Below are 15739 nucleotides of genomic sequence, written 5' to 3'. Positions count from 1 at the left end.
AAAACCCAAATCTATATAGAGATTAAACTCAAACCTATAGTGGTTGCCTAGGGTGAGTGGTTGGGGAGCTGGGACAAATATTAACAGTAAATGAGCATGAAGGATCTTATTGTGGTGATAGAAATGTTATAAAACTGATTTAACACGATATTTGCACAACCTGCTAAATTTACTAGAAAAAAATAAAATAAAATAAAATATACATTGACTTACACACTTGAAATGAGTGAGTGATATATTACCTACATAAAAATCATGGTCTATGTTATATTATATAATTATCACATAAAATTATTTTCAAGGTACATATTTATATTCAAAAAATTAACTTCACTTCTAGAACAGTTAATTTTAGATTATGTCTTTACAGTGATTATTTAGCAGCATAATTAGCCTGTTCTTATCCAAATGCACAATCATCTTTTTTTTTATTTTTATGGAAGCTATTTCTATGCCATTGGTCTAACTATGATGCCAGATATTTAATAAATAGGTGAAAGAGAATGTATGCCTGAAGGAAATCCTATTTTGATCAAAAGAAGCCTTTTGAAGCATTTATAAGATTATTTCCATCAGCTTTGTTTTGCCAATAAGGACTAAAGCACAGATATTGAATGACTATAGATCTTTTTTTTTCAATCTGATAGCTTAATTTTTAACTAATCATGCCTATACAGATTCCAAGAAAAGTAAACAAAAACTGAAAGTAATCTAATAAAATTACTTTTATTTTTTGACATACGTGTCTAACGTCTGTCTTTTTCTAATTAAAGCCATTAGTTGGATAATATAGACTTGCAACTTGTGAAACACATAGTGTTATAAAATTTGGATAAAATGCCTTTCAAATAGGAGCCTTAAAAGTTTGGGACAGTAGTAATTTTAGTGAAAACAGCTGCATACAGTATCTCTAATATGGGGTAGTAAGTATTCCAGACACCATCATGCTGGTCTATTGCATGTCGGAAAACTTATTATTCCTTTAAAAAACATCACACTAAAGTTGATTCTTAAAGATCCAGGTGGAAGTTTAGTTTTAGAATGAAATATTCCAGGGAATCTATCATATCTGTAATTAATTAATTAATACTGCTGAATAGGCCTGACAGCAAGATAAACCATGCAGTTAGGTGGTTAAGATCATTAGAGCCAGATTAGAGCAGAGGTAACTAGATTACTAATCCTCTTTCAAAAATAGGCTAACCCATGAACTAGCCTGAGGGGTGGGTGGGGCGAAGATTCTCAGTGACTATTGACAGAGTTTTTGTTTGTTTGACCAAACTTCTTTAGTCAGTTCTTGAAATACTTCTATGTCCATCTATGTACTTCCTTGTAAAAGTTTTATGAAGAACCCTGTTAAGTCCATTTAACCAGAAAATTCAACAGCATTCTTCTCAAAGCTAGAACAAGCAATCCTAAAATTCGTGTGGAACCACAAAAGACCCTGAATAGCCAAAGTAATATTGAAGAAGAAGACCAAAGCAGGAGGCATTACAATCCCAGACTTTAGCTTCTACTACAAAGCTATAATCATCAAGACAGCATGGTATTGGCACAAAAACAAACACATAGACCAATGGAATAGAATAGAGACTCCAGAATTCCACCCACGAAAGTATGGCCAACTAATCTTTGACACAGCAGGAAAGAATATCCAATGGAAAAAGACAGTCTCTTTAACAAATGGTGCTGGGAGAACTGGACAGCAACACACAGAAAAATGAAACTAGACCACTTTCTTACACTATTCACAAAAACAAACTTAAAATGGATAAAGGACCTGAATGTGAGACAGGAAACCTTACAGGAGAAAGCAGGAAAAAACCTCTCTAACCTCAGCCGCAGCAATTTCTTACTTGACACATCTCCAAAGGCAAAGGGAATTAAAAGCAAAAATGAACTATTGGGACCTCATGAAGATAAAAAGCTTCTGTACTGCAAAGGAAACAATCAACAAAACTAAAAGACAACCAACGGAATGGGAAAAGATATTTGTAAATGACATATCGGACAAAGGGCTAGTATCCAAAATCTATAAAGAACTCACCAAACTCCACACCCAAAAAAACAAATAATCCAGTGAAGAAATGGACCAAAAACATGAATAGACACTTCTCTAAAGAAGACATCCAGATGGCCAACAGGCACATGAAAAGATGCTCAACCTCACTCCTCATCAGAGAAATACAAATCAAAACCACACTGAGATACCACCTCCTGCAGTAAGAGTGGCTAAAATGAACAAATCAGGAGACTGTAGATGCTGGAGAGGATGTGGAGAAATGGGAACCCTCTTGCACTGTTGGTAGGAATGCAAACTGGTGCAGCCACTCTGGAAAACAGTGTGGAGTTTCCTCAAAAAATTAAAAATAGATCTACCCTATGACCCAGCAATAGCACTGCTAGGAATTTACCCAAGGGATACAGGAGTGCTGATGCATAGGGACACTTGTGCCCCAATGTGCAGCACTTTCAACAATAGCCAAATTCTGGAAAGAGCCTAAGTGTCCTTCAACTGATGAGTGGATAAAGATTGTGGCTTATATACACAATGGAATACTACTTGGCAATGAGAAAGAATGAAATATGGCCTTTTGTAGCAACGTGGATGGAACTGGAGAGTGTTATGCTAAGTGAAATAAGTCAGGCAGAGAAAGACAGATACCATATGTTTTCACTCTCATGTGGATCCTGAGAAACTTAACAGAAGACCATGGGGGAGTGGAAGGAAAACAAAACAAAACAAAAGTTGGAGAGGGAGGGGACCAAAGCATAAGAGACTCATAAAAACTGAGAACAAACTGAGGGTTGATGGGTGGTGGGAGGGAGGGGAGGGTGGGTGATGGGCATTGAGGAGGGCACCTGTTGGGATGAGCACTGGGTGTTGTATGGAAAACAATTTGACAATAAATTTCATAATAAAAAAAATAATAACCAGAAACTCCCACCCTCCATATCTTATCTCCCTCAACATTAGATTAGATTTTTCATCCTCCATCATCATCCTCCAGGTGATGTCTGATCACCCTGGTCTGTCTTCAGTTAGAATCCTGTTACATCAGTTTAGCCAGATCTCCTCCTTACCCTTGATGTTTCCTCTTACTAATTTTCCCCTCTTGTTGCTTAGCTATAAATGTTGTATTCAGCATTTGCTCATGGTGTATTCAGAGTTGAGCTCATTCTCTCTCCCCCACTATATAATCCCATTACAGTAACCCTTATATCTATTATGAAGATCCCAAATAAAGTCTGATTTATCATCTTTAATGAGCTTCACTGATTTTTTTCTCTTTAACACTATCAATGGGGAAATAATTTAAGCATAATTATGATTTCCTTTAGAAAATTCACCTAAGAATTAACTTTTAGAACAATCATTTTGGGAGGAGGTAGTTAATGCTAAAATGTAGATTGAACAACTTTGATGATGCTTGGAATGCAACAATTTTTCTTTATTCATTGAAAAAAAATATTGAAATACATCACCAATTGTGTTAAAATCTAAATAAGCTTGCCCAAATAGAGGATCTTCCTGCATCTCATAAGAAGTCCACAGGAATTTTTATGGGCAGAATCATCACTTCTTCAGGGAACATAGCTTTGCACATTTTAAATTCTCCCTGGAAAATGACTGACTGATGTCCCAGTGTTCTGTGTCACATAGTAGATAAAGAGCTGGAAATCATCGGCTACCTGACTGAACTGTAAAACAGATTTACTGTGTCTGCTGAGAAGTTCCTTATTTTCATAGCAACTCTGTAGATTTAGCAGGATGAGTTAGTGACAAAATGAGGAGATTAATGTATAAACTTTCCAAATGAGTTTATATTTTAATACCCACTGGAATGTTGGTAATTGCCATCCTAATATAATCATTTAGATTTTGTTGGATTGCACTTTTTTCTAATATCAAACAATTTTTAAAAGATTAGATCTTTATAAATGTTTTAATTTGGTTGCCATCATGGTAGTTAGTTGATAAGATGACCCTCCAAGTCCAATGAACCACATTTCCAATGAACCAAGTCCAATGAACCATCATATCCAAAGATGTAAATACCCTTCATTATTTAAACTTGGGCTGACCCTGATGTAAGCAATGTAGTGCAGCAAAGATGGGTTGATCTTTCTGATTATAAGATTATAAGAAACCCAGTTCCTTCTGCCTTAGTCTCTTGGAAGCTTTACTTGGGGAAAGCAGGACATAATGGAAGATATCTAACTACTTTGAGATTCCTGTATTATGAGAAAGCCAACATGGAGGGTTTTCAAGAAGAGAAAAATGCTTCATCAGTTTCTTACTGTTATATAGGTTATATTTTCACGTTCAGTCCACAAATTTTGCACATAACATTCAAGTCTATAATTGACTTCAAGTAATAGGAAATTTGTAATCTCTCACAGCCACCTATGGTATAATTTTATTCATCATCTGTCCACGCATACAAGTCTAAAACTTCTATTCACCATTTAGATTTTTATATAAAACTGAATATACAAGTAGAATACTTGTATTTAAGTGAATATCAACAAGTATTTGGATTTGAAATTATTTGGGCTATTTCTTTTTTTTTTCTTCCAAATGTTCTATGGAATTACAGGAGCTTCATGAACTTAGATAGTAAATATAGCACTTAAGAAATAAATGAAAAGGACATATATTTATAAACATAACAAAAAGGAAGAAATGCAGTAAAGGAATTACATTTCTTGATGTTTGAAGAATTCACAGGTATATCAAAAATCTGTTAATATTTTAGTTGATTTCAATGTCTTGATATGATTTAAATACACACAAAGGTACTGTATATAAATGCATATATATTTAATTCATGTATATATTCTGTATATTCACATGTATTTATATATATGAATCATGTACAAGAACCCTAAATAGGTCTTTAATAATTAAATAAGAATGATAAAAAATATCAAATGGAAATGTGAAAAATTCTCTTCAAATATGATAGACATTACAAAGAATGACATATATATGTCCATTGATATAAATGTTAACAAAATGTATTGGAAATAATCATAAAATGCTATAATTTTGTGAAGGAAATGCATATTTAAAAAATTTAATTTAGCCTATTGGACATTTTCATTTTTCTCTGCTTATTTCAAGCCTAAATATGAGCTTTCTGGCATGCAACAGAAACAACAGAAGGAGACCAAGTAAAGATTAGGTCATTCTTAGCCATCATGTTCTGAATTCTTTTTTTGTTTCAGTGCCATCACTGAATTCTCTTTTTGATTTGTTTCTTATTCTAAATTGCCTCCGTATTTCTACTGAGTGAATTTTCCACTCTGCATTATCAATTTAATAAAAAAATATTATAGACTCAATTTGTATAAATATCTGCTAAAGTTCTCTCAGATAAGTTGTCTTGGAAATATTTTAGGTGGATTTAAAAACCAAATATCTTCAAATAAAAGTACAAATAAACACCTGATACAATTAATATTATAATTTCATATTTTTATATTGTTGTCAATAGTGGGGAACCAGTAAGAAAAAAAATTCTCATAAAAGAATAAATTTATAAAAATGAGGTTGTCAGAATTGAAAAGCTTCAATCATTGCTAAACTCTTACATTAGGCTTTCTGAAACAGTATCGATAGCTGATTTTAGAAGGAAATTTTGGATGTTTTATAGTTAAATCACTGTTATCCAAAATATCATTTTTATTTGAACATTTGATGGCAGTGAAAATATGGTTGATTCTTATTCTAAATCAAAATCATTTCACAAAAAAGAAGTTTAACATATCTTTTCTCCTTTCATAAAAGAAAGTGATACTATTTTAAAACTCACATTACTGAAAATGAGAGATTTCCAGACATCCTGCTGATCACATGAAAGTATTTAACTACACAGTAAGGAATTTGAGTGATGTTACTTAGCCAGAGGAAGGAAAAGAAGGGCAAAAGTGATGCAGAAGCATTTTTCCCCATGATTCAAATTAGTTAGGCATGTTGATTTTTGTGGTTGCTGCTAAAAGTGCATTACAACAAGATTTTAATGAATCTGTCACATCCTTCGCTTTATTTCCAGTTGGAAACATGTGGTCTCATTTAGAATATCTTTTTTATTTTTTCCTTAGGTCACTTGGCACACCCCAAGCTATTTGATTTCTTTTAATCAAGAAAATGAAGCACATTTGCTAAGTCTTTTTATTAATCTGATTTTGACAAACATCTAGGATTCTCAATTCTTAGGTTTAGGCTAGCTTAACTTGGGATATTAAAAAAAAATAAGTTTGCTACAATCCAGTTTATTTTATGAAAGAAAATCAGGATAAAATAAAATCATTAGAAAAACAGAATAAAAAAAATTGGGAAAGATTAAGATGATAATGACTCTAAGAAATTTATTATTCAAAATTCTTCTGGATTGAGGTAAGACAAATGTTATTAAAATTATATATTTCACAAGTATATATGTGCATGCATAGATGTATATTTATATTTATAGAGGTATAAAGACAACATGATTTTGATACAGCTGTAAGTCATAAGAAAGTTGTAAATGATTGACTATTTCTTTTTTCTAACTATTTCGTTTAAGAAGAATAAATCTAAGATACTTGGAAGAGAAAGAATGAGTATTTTAAAGGTAGCAGAAGTAGTCACCTTATAGATTTCACCTACAAATTAGGAAAAATAGTAGGAGTTGATTACTCACTATATATATATATATACGTAAAACTATATATATAGTTATATATTATATACACATATATATACATATATATAACGTATATATATAGTTATATATATGTATACATATATACGTATATATATACGTTATATATTATAAACACATAGAAACATATAAACATATAAACACATAAAAGTTATATATTATATGTTACATATATATAATATATACGTTACATATTATAAACACATAGAAACATATAAACATATATTATATATTTTATATATATCATATATATTATGATATAATATATCACAATATATCATATAATAATAATATTATATGAAAATATGATATGAAAATATGATATGAAAATATGATAATAATATTATGATATGAAAATATGATATGAAAATATGATATGAAATATCTTACAGGAAATATACACAAAAAGATTTGTGTATGATAAATGGGAGACCTAGATGAAATAAACCCATATGAATATTGCATGATATATACATGTTATAAATATAAATATGTATCACACCATGTGCTGTATATAATAGATATTTATACCATATACAAGTATATATAGAGCAAGATTGCTAGAAAACAGCCACATGGCTATCAAGTGCATGGATATACATCTGTATATTTAGGCCTAATTAACTTGTAAAAGCAATGACTAATCCATTCCTCATTATGTGTTCTCTATAATAATGTTTATTAAGTGTTCCAAGCACAATGCTACAATAAATAATGTCATGATGAGAATCTTAGTTGCTATCATCAAGGAAGTCAATTTTCCTGTGTTCAAAGAACTTAATATCCAATAGGAGGAAACAGTTATATAAATGAAAAAGCACAAAAAACTGAATTTTATGACAGAAGAATAAATAAAAGGATGGGGAAGTGGAAGTCACATGTTCCATGTAGTCAAATACACTGTAATCTGATTTTGAGCCACAACACTTATAATCTGACAACTTTGAACTCTCGGAGCTATATATTCAAAATGGATGTAATACAATTGACCCTTAAACAACACATGTTTGAATTGTACAGTTCTGCTTATATGCAGGGTTTCTACAGTATAGCACTGTAAATGTATTTTAACTTCCTATTGATTTTCTTTTTTATTAATTTTTAAAAATGTTTTTATTATTTATTTTTGAGAGACAGAGAGACAGAGAGAGACAGAATGTGAGTGGGAGAGGGGCAGAGAGAGACCTAGACAGAATCTGAAGCAGGTTCCAGGCTCTGAGCTGTCAGCACAGAGCCCTACACAGAGATCCAACTCATGAGGCTTGAGATCATGACCTGAGCCGAAGTTGGACACTTACCTGACTGAGGCACTCAGTCGTCCCTTTTTTATGATTTTTCCTAATGACATTTTCTTTTCTGTAGCGTAATATATTGTGAGATTACAGTATACAATACATAGAATATACAAAATATGTGTTAATCAACTGTTTATGTTATTAGTAAAGCTTCTGGTCAACAGTAAACTATCAGTAGTTAAGTTTTGGGGGAGTCACAAGTTGTATGTAGATTTTTTACTGTGAGCGAGGTCAGTGTCCTTAAAGTTGTTCAAAAGTCAGTGGTAATATAACCTATTCAAAAGCTGTTAAGAAGACTGAAATTAATAAACTTAAAATGTCCAGCACAGTATATATGTCACATGTAACACTTCAGTAAATTATATATATATATACATATATATATATATATATATATATATATTGCTGCTATTATTACTACCAAGGTGGCTACATGAACTGGCAGTTGACAAATTTGAAATTGTCACTGTATATAAGTGGGATTTAGATGATATGCAAGCATATTTAATATTCTGAGGAGTTTCTGTCTATAAAGTTATTCAAATAGAAGAGAAGTGAACAGATTAATTGTAGGTAATATTTATATCTGGGTTGCAACTCTGAAATGGGTTGCAATAGATTGTCCCTGTGATTCCTGAGTATAATTCCACAGGACATAATATGAAAATGGAGAAAAAGAAAATATTGATCAAGTTGCCATAAGCATTACAATTTTCTAGATAAAGAGAACCCAAAGGAATTAAGAATTTTTGTGATGATCAGGGACACCTTGATGGCTCAGTCAGTTAAGCATCTGACTTCAGCCCAGGTCATGATCTTGGGGTTCGTGAGTTCAAGCCCTACTTCAGGCTCTGTGCTGACAGCTCAGAGCCTGGAACCTGCTTCAGATTCTATGTCTCCTTCTCTCTCTTCCCCCTCCCTGCTTGCATTCTTCCCTCTCCCCAAAATAAATAATCATTAAAAAAAAAAAGAATTCTAATGATCAACTAACTTGTTAGTGGTGTCTATGGAACTCAAGCCAAGGACATTTGTTTTCTAGGGTGTGCCTTTTCCATTGCACCCTGCAGCATTATATTACAGTGTGTTGACTCCAATTGCAACCCATAACAATCTGTCCCCCATGGGACAGTTGGGGCTGATTTTAAATATTACATTACAGTAATGAAATTTCACCTATTTTCCTGATAATAGATAGATATAAGTTAACCTGTTTTTTATTTAAGGCTTGAGGAAGTTCTACTCTTTTTTTGTGCATTGATATACCATTTATCAACTTGTATTTAGAAAGTTAGGATTCTGGGAGGAAGATGGCAGTGTAGGAGCACACTGGGCTCACCGCGTCCTGCTGATCACTTAGATTCCACCCACACCTGCCTAAATAACCCAGAAAACCACCAGAAGACTAGCAGAACGATTCTCTGGAGCCAAGCATAGATGAGAGGCCCACGGAAGAGGGTAGGAAGGGCGGAGAGGCGGTGCAGGCTACACAGACTGGCACTGGCAGGAGGGAGCTGGGGCAGAGGGGCAGCCTGCTTGCAAAGCAGAGCCCCTGAGTCTGGCTTGCAAAAGCGGAGGGGCTGGACGGAGTGTGCTCGGAGAGCAAGCAGGTCTTAACATCTGGAAGGTTATGAGCTAACAGCTTTGCTTGGAGAGCAGGAGGGCTGGAGGACAATGGGAGGGAGAGTTGTTGAGCCCCGGACAACAGAGCACAACTTGGCGGGTAACAGAGGTGCTCGCCAGAGCCATCTCCCTCGCCCAGCCCCCAGCCCAAATCCCAAAGGGAACCAGTTCCTGCCAGGGAACTTGCCTGCACCCTGCAAACACCCAATGCTGTGCTTCTGCAAATCCATCCTTCCGGCGGGGGGTCTGACTCACTCCCAGTGCCACAAGACCCCTCCTGAAGTGGATCACTGAAGGAAAAGCGAGCTGAGCCTGCCCCTCCCACCCCTGTGCACCTTGCCGATCCACACCAGCTAATACGCCAGATCCCCAGCACCACAAGCCTGGCAGTGTGCAAGTAGCCCAGAGGGGCCACGCATCCCCACAGTGAATCCCACCCCTAGGAGAAGGGAAGAGAAGGCACACACCAGTCTGACTGTGGCCCCTGCGGTGGGCTGGGGGCAGACATCAGGTCTAACTACGGCCCCGCCCATCAACACAAGTCATTCAAGACAGCACAGGGGAAGTGCCCCGCAGTCCCACACCACTCCAGGGACTATCCAAAATGACGAAACGGAAGAATTCCCCTCAGAAAAACATCCAGGAAATAATAACAGCTAATAAACTGATCAAAAATGATTTAAACAATATAACAGAAAGTGAATTTATAATAATACTCATAAAATTAATCACTGGGCTTGAAAACAGTATACAAGACAGCAGAGAATCTATTGCTACAGAGATCAAGGGACTAAGGAACAACCAGGAGGAGCTAAAAAATGTTATAAATGCGCTGCAAAATAAAATGGAGACAACCACAGCTCAGATTGAAGAGGCAGAGGAGACAATAGGTGAACTAGAAGATAAAATTATGAAAAAAGAAACAGCTGAGAAAAAGAGAGATAAAAAAATCCAGGAGTATGAGGGGAAAATTAGAGAACTAAGTGATGCACTAAAGAGAAATAATATACGCATAATTGGTATTCCAGAGCAGGAAGAGAGAGGGAAAGGTGATGAAGGTGTACTTGAAGAAATAATAGCTGAGAACTTCCCTGATCTGGAGAAGGAAAAAGGCATTGAAATCCAAGAGGCACAGAGAACTCCCTTCAGACGTAACTTGAATCGATCTTCTGCACGACATATAGTGAAACTGGCAAAATACAAGGAAAAAGAGAAAATTCTGAAAGCAGCTTGAGATAAATATGCTCTAACATACAAAGGGAGACCAATAAGACTCGTAACAGATCTCTCTACTGAAACTTGGCAGGCCAGAAAGGAATGGCAGGAAATCTTCAATGTAATGAACAGAAAAAATATGTAGCCAAGAATCCTTTATCCAGCAAAACTGTCATTTAGAATAGAAGGAGAGATAAAGGTCTTCCCAAACAAACAAAAACTGAAGGAATTCATCACCATTAAATCAGCCCTACAAGAGATCCTAAGGGAGATCCTGTGAGACAAAGTACCAGAAACATCGCTACAAGCATGAAACCTATAGACATCACAATGACTCTAAACTCTTATCTTTCTATAATAACACTGAATGTAAATGGATTAAATGCGCCAACCAAAAGACATAGGGTATCAGAATGGATATAAAACAAGACCCATCTATTTGCTGTCTACAGGAGACTCATTTTAGACCTGAGGACACCTTCAGATTGAGAGTGAGGGGATGGAGAACTATTTATCATGCTACTGGAAGTCAAAAGAGAGCTGGAGCAGCCTTACTTATTTCAGACAAACTAGACTTTAAATTAAAGGCTGTAACAAGAGATGAAGAAGGGCATTATATAATAATTACATGGTCTATCCATCAGGAAGAGCTAACAATTATAAATGTCTATGCGCCGAATACCGGAGCCCCCAAATATATAAAACAATTAATCATAAACATAAGCAACCTTATTGATAAGAATGTGGTAATTGCAGGGGACTTTAACGCCCCACTTACAGAAATGGATAGATCATCTAGACACACGGTCAATAAAGAAACAAGGGACCTGAATGAGACATTGGATCAGATGGACTTGACAGATATATTTAGAACTCTGCATCCCAAAGCAACAGAATATACTTTCTTCTCGAGTGCACATGGAACATTCTCCAAGATAGATGACATACTGGGTCACAAAATAGCCCTTCCTAAGTATACAAGAATTGAGATCATACCATGCATACTTTCAGACCACAATGCTATGAAGCTTGAAATCAACCACAGGAAAAAGTCTGGAAACCTCCAAAAGCATGGAGGTTAAAGAACATCCTACTAAAGAATGAATGGGTCAACCAGGCAATTAGAGAAGAAATTTAAAAAATATATGGAAACAAATGAAAATGAAAATACAACAATCCAAACGCATTGGGATGCAGCGAAGGCAGTCCTGAGAGGAAAATACATTGCAATCCAGGCCTATCTCAAGAAACAAGAAAAATCCCAAATACAAAATCTAACAGCACACCTAAAGGAACTAGAAGCAGAAAAGCAATGGCAGCCTAAACCCAGCAGAAGAAGAGAAATAATAAAGATCAGAGCAGAAATAAACAATATAGAATCTAAAAAAACTGTAGAGCAGATCAGCGAAACCAAGAGTTGGTTTTTTGAAAAAATAAACAAAATTGATAAACCTCTAGCCAGGCTTCTCAGAAAGAAAAGAGAGAAGACCCAAATAGATAAAATCATGAATGAAAATGGAATTATTACAACCAATCCCTCAGAAATACAAGCAATTATCAGGGAATACTATGAAAAACTATATGGCAACAAACTGGACAACCTGCAAGAAATGGACAAATTCCTAAACACCCATACACGTCCACAACTCAATCAGGAAGAAATAGAAAGCATAAACAGACACGTAACTAGTGAAGAAATGGAATCAGTTATCAAAAATCTCCCAACAAATAAGAGTCCAGGACCAGATGGCTTCCCAGGGGAGTTCTACCAGACGTTTAAAGCAGAGATAATACCTATCCTTCTCAAGCTATTCCAAGAAATAAAAAGGGGAGGAAAACTTCCAGACTCATTCTATGAAGCCAGTATTACTTTGATTCCTAAACCAGACAGAGACCCAGTAAAAAAAGAGAACTACAGGCCAATATCCCTGATGAATATGGATGCAAAAATTCTCAATAAGATACTAGCAAATCGAATTCAACGGCATATAAAAAGATTTATTCACCATGATCAAGTGGGATTCATTCCTGGGATGCAGGGCTGGTTCAACATTCGCAAATCAATCAACGTGATACATCACATTAATAAAACAAAAGATAAGAACCATATGATCCTGTCAATCGATGCAGAAAAAGCATTTGACAAAATTCAGCATCCTTTCTTAAAAAAACCCTTGAGAAAGTCGGGATAGAAGGAACATACTTAAACATCATAAATGCCATTTATGAAAAGCCCATAGCTAACATCATCCTCAATGGGGAAAAACTGAGAGCTTTTTCCCTGAGATCAGGAACACGACAGGGATGTCCACTCTCACCGCTGTTGTTTAACATAGTGTTGGAAGTGTTAGCATCAGCAATCAGACAACAAAAGGAAATCAAAGGCATCAAAATTGGCAAAGATGAAGTCAAGCTTTCACTTTTTGCAGATGACATGATATTATACATGGAAAATCCGATAGACTCCACCAAAAGTCTGCTAGAACTGATACAGGAATTCAGCAAAGTTGCAGGATACAAAATCAGTGTACAGAAATCAGTTGCACTGTTATACACTAATAATGAAGCAACAGAAAGACAAATAAAGAAACTGATCCCATTCACAATTGCACCAAGAAGCATAAAATAACTAGGAATAAATCTAACCAAAGATGTCAAAGATCTGCATGCTGAAAACTATAGAAAGCTTATGAAGGAAATTGAAGAAGATACAAAGAAATGGAAAAACATTCCATGCTCATGGGTTGTAAGAATAAATATTGTCAAAATGTCAATACTATCCAAAGCTATCTACACATTCAATGCAAACCCAATCAAAATTGCACCAGCATTCTTCTCGAAGCTAGAACCAGCAATTCTAAAATTCATATGGAACCACAAAAGGCCCCCGAATAGCCAAAGTAATTTTGAAGAAGAAGACCAAAGCAGGAGCCATCAGAATCTCAGACGTTAGCCTCTACTACAAAGCTGTAATCATCAAGACAACATGGTATTGGCACAAAAACAGAAACATAGACCAATGGAATAGAATAGAAACCCCAGAACTAGACCCACAAACGTATGGCCAACTCATCTTTGACAAAGCAGGAAAGAATATCCAATGGAAAAAAGACAGCCTCTTTAACAAATGGTGCTGGGAGAACTGGACAGCAACACGCAGAAGGTTGAAACTAGACCACTTTCTCACACCATTCACAAAAATAAACTCAAAATAGATAAAGGACCTGAATGTGAGACAGGAAACCATCAAAACCTTGGAGGAGAAAACAGGAAAAGACCTCTCTGACCTCAGCCGTAGCAATTTCTTACTTGACACATCCCTAAAGGCAAGGGAATTAAAAGCAAAAATGAACTATTGGGACCTCATGAAGATAAAAAGCTTCTGCACAGCAAAGGAAACAATCAACAAAACTAAAAGGGAACCAATGGAATGGGAAAAGATATTTGCAAATGACATATCGGACCAAGGGCTAGTACCCAAAATCTATAAAGAGCTCACCAAACTCCACACCCGAATAACAAATAATCCAGTGAAGAAATGGACCGAAAACATGATTAGACACTTCTCTAAAGAAGACATCCGGATGGCCAACAGGCACATGGAAAGATGTTCAACGTCACTCCTCATCAGAGAAATACAAATCAAAACCACACTGAGATACCACCTCACGCCAGTCAGAGTGGCCAAAATGAAAAAAACAGGAGACTATAGATGCTGGAGAGGATGTGGAGAAATGGGAACCCTCTTGCACTGTTGGTGGGAATGCAAACTGGTGCAGCCGCTCTGGAAAACAGTGTGGAGGTTCCCCCCAAAATTAAAAATAGACCTACCCTATGACCCAGCAGTAACACTGCTAGGAATTTACCCAAGGGATACAGAAGTACTGATGCATAGGGGCACTTGTACCCCAATGTTCATAGCAGCACTCTCAACAATAGCCGAATTATGGAAAGAGCCTAAATGTCCATCAACTGATGAATGGATAAAGAAATTGTGGTTTATATACACAATGGAGTACTACATGGCAATGAGAAAGAATGAAATATGGCCCTCTGTAGCAATGTGGATGGAACTGGACGGTGTGATGCTAAGTGAAATAAGCCATACAGAGAAAGACAGATACCATATGTGTTCACTCTTATGTGGATCCTGAGAAACTTAACAGGAACCCATAGGGGAGGGGAAGGAAAAATAAAAAAAGAGGTTAGAGTAGGAGAGAGCCAAACCATAAGAGACTCTTAAAAACTGAGAACAAACTGAGGGCTGATAGAGGTGGGAGGGAGGGGAGAGTGGGTGATGGGCATTGAGGAGGGCACCTGTTGGGATGAGCACTGAGTGTTGTATGGAAACCAATTTGATAATAAATTTCATATAGTAAAAAAAAAGACCAAAAAAAGAAAGTTAAAGTAGCCATTTAAAATAGAACAGGAATTGGGCAGATGAAGGCATTTGATCAGATAATTTCTTGATTAGAAGAGGTAATTACACATCACTTATGTATGTTTACTCTGTTGTGAGATAGCTATAATATTTTTGGTTTCAAAAGTTGCTAATTTCAATTCAACCACTAGTTTTATTTTAAATTTAAGCTTGTGAGAAAAATGGGCTAAATTATATCCTTTTAAAAAAAATAAGTATTCATTCCTAAAAACATTTTTATGTAATATTTTAACATCTTGAAATCATCACAATAATAATGATAAATTATGTCACTAGTACCTACTCTTGATATAATACAGTGAAAATGGTATTTAACTTCTATGGTCTTTCTACCCCAAACATATAACCCCAGTTTATTTATGAGAAAAATATCATACAAATCTCAGTTGAAGAATATCATACAAAATAATTTGCAAACACTCCTCAACACTCTGAAGATTACCAAAAACAAGAAGAGT

This window comes from Prionailurus bengalensis, chromosome A1, assembly GCF_016509475.1.
Source record: "Prionailurus bengalensis isolate Pbe53 chromosome A1, Fcat_Pben_1.1_paternal_pri, whole genome shotgun sequence".
Lineage (NCBI taxonomy): Eukaryota > Metazoa > Chordata > Mammalia > Carnivora > Felidae > Prionailurus > Prionailurus bengalensis.
Note: the sequence above shows the minus strand (reverse complement) of the source record.